Below are 2,207 nucleotides of genomic sequence, written 5' to 3' on the forward strand. Positions count from 1 at the left end.
CAACGGGAAAACACAATGAGTTTAATTGTGTTACGTGAAGTTAGGTTCGGTTAGGCTAGGTTAGATTTATTTCTAGGTTAGGCTCGAGTTGACGCATTTAATAAAGCACACATTTGCTACTGGGAAAATATGCTTCCAGAGCTTTACGTGTAGTTCAATAAATTTCTGTTAATTCAGGTTAGGTGAGGTAAGGTTCTGTTGGGTAAAGTTATGTTAAATAAGTTGATATCATGCAAGGGTTGATCCTTCACAGTTGTCGACATGTTTTTGAAGTGAAAATTTGCATCACTGACATTATTTTGAAATTTATTTGCCTCAGTGCATGATTTTTCGTCATTTTTTGAGGTTATGGCTCAACCATGACGTGATGGGTGATTTTTGATACCGAATTTGAATTCAGCGCCCCTAAATTGATAGGAATACGTGTGTCTTGTTACCAGATCCGCACACTTTTTTGTTGTGGCTGTGTAATATAACATCCATGTAACTATTTTCGGATATACTAGTATTATCAAAATGACGCCCAGAATATCTCCAGGTTTTTGCCTATTTTCTTCATTTAGGGGAAAACTGAGACGTGTACGAAAAATTCTGAGGCTAGATTTGGATTCAGCGGCTCAAAATGCGTAAGGTTACCCAAGTAACTTGTTTCTTTCTGGCAAATTTTCTTATGGCCGGTGTGAACATCTAGGGGAAAACAGAGACGTGTAGCAGAAATTCTAAAGTCAGATTTGGATTCAGAAACTCTATATCCATAAGATTAACCTAGTCACTTCTCTCGTGCAGACAACTTTTTTTTGTGGGCCTGTGTTATCTACTGCAGGGTGGTATCCCCTTTTGGGATTTGAAACTACAATATTGTGAAATTTTAAAATCGAAATAACTAAAAATTAAGTGTCTTGAAGATCATAAATGTGTGTAATATTTCTCACCAGGCTTTCTCTGTTTTCTCCCGGGCGAGGCCACCCTGATAACAGTTACCTTTCCAAATAAAAATAATCAACTTTCAGTTTAAAAATATGATTTTTTAACAAACTTGCTGAACTTTCAACAAAATAATTATATGTGTAACCAAAAAAGATGAATTTGAAACCAAAAATATAATAGTAAACTTTCCTGACATGAATTAACTTTCAAGTATCAAAGATGAATTTTCAATAAAAAAAGATGACTCTTCTAACGAAATATGAATCAATAATCTAAAGACGGATGCTCTATTCAAAGAGACAAAGTTTCAACAAAAAGAATTAACTTTCAATAAAAAAATATGACTTTTTAACACAATAACTGCATTTTAACAAAATAATTAAATTTGTAACCCAAAGAGATAAATTGGGAACCAAAGGTATAATAGTAGACTTTTCAAATAAAAATAATTAGCGTTCAACCATAAAAGATGACCCTTCTAACGAAAGATTAATTATTAATCTGACAGGGTGGATTTTTCAAAAAGACGAATTTTAAAGCGAGCAGTTCACTTTTCGACTAAAGATGCTGAATTTTCAGCAAAAGAATTAAATTTTTAAAGAAAAGTTAGTATATTTTTGGTTCCGAATTAAATCCTTGATTAAAAATTCTACTATTTGGTAGGTGTTAAAGTTGCCGTACTGCAAATCAGAGACATCACATTTTCTATCGTTCAACACACCAGGTTCCGAAAAAGTCTCATGATATTCGATAAATAAAAAGAAGTTTTTTTATTTTAGTAAAATTGTTTTATAACACATTTTTCTTGCATAGGTATTTATCAAAGTTTAAATGATAACACAAAAAATAAAAATAAATAACAGAAACATGTTGTAAAAATGGGGTTGTCAAATACGAAAGAGCCAGAAAACATCAAATTAATTTCTTTTGCTGGAGTATTAATTCGGTTAGAAAATGTTTCATAGAAGTTCATAGCCAAGTGCTGGAAGTGTTCTAGCATATTGTTGACACGCAGGACACGCAGGACTCGAGTGAGCAACAGAAACAATTGTCGAGAATATAAAGTTCCAGTATATACGGCACTTCCCATTCTCGACAATTGACTCAATCTCCCTAGGAGCATTTAGAGGAGCGATATTAAGGTGAATGCCGTAGGAGTGACAGAGATGGTAAGAAAGTACAGTCTGTCAAGTTAAAGCGTGGGTGGTTTTACTTGCAGTCGGTAAGGTGTATCGACATGATTTTGGTGTCAAAATATTAAGAAGAGCTCCCTCTTTCAT

General features: G+C 33.5%; 1 protein-coding gene across 3 annotated transcripts in view; it reads left to right on the forward strand.

The window, feature by feature from the left end:
- LOC117166917 (liprin-alpha-1) overlaps positions 1–2,207 on the forward strand; it is a 690,677-nt gene that overhangs the window by 45,896 nt on the left and 642,574 nt on the right. The window lies entirely within an intron of this gene.

The sequence above is a fragment of the Belonocnema kinseyi genome, chromosome 2, assembly GCF_010883055.1.
Source record: "Belonocnema kinseyi isolate 2016_QV_RU_SX_M_011 chromosome 2, B_treatae_v1, whole genome shotgun sequence".
In the NCBI taxonomy this organism is placed as follows: Eukaryota; Metazoa; Arthropoda; class Insecta; order Hymenoptera; family Cynipidae; genus Belonocnema; species Belonocnema kinseyi.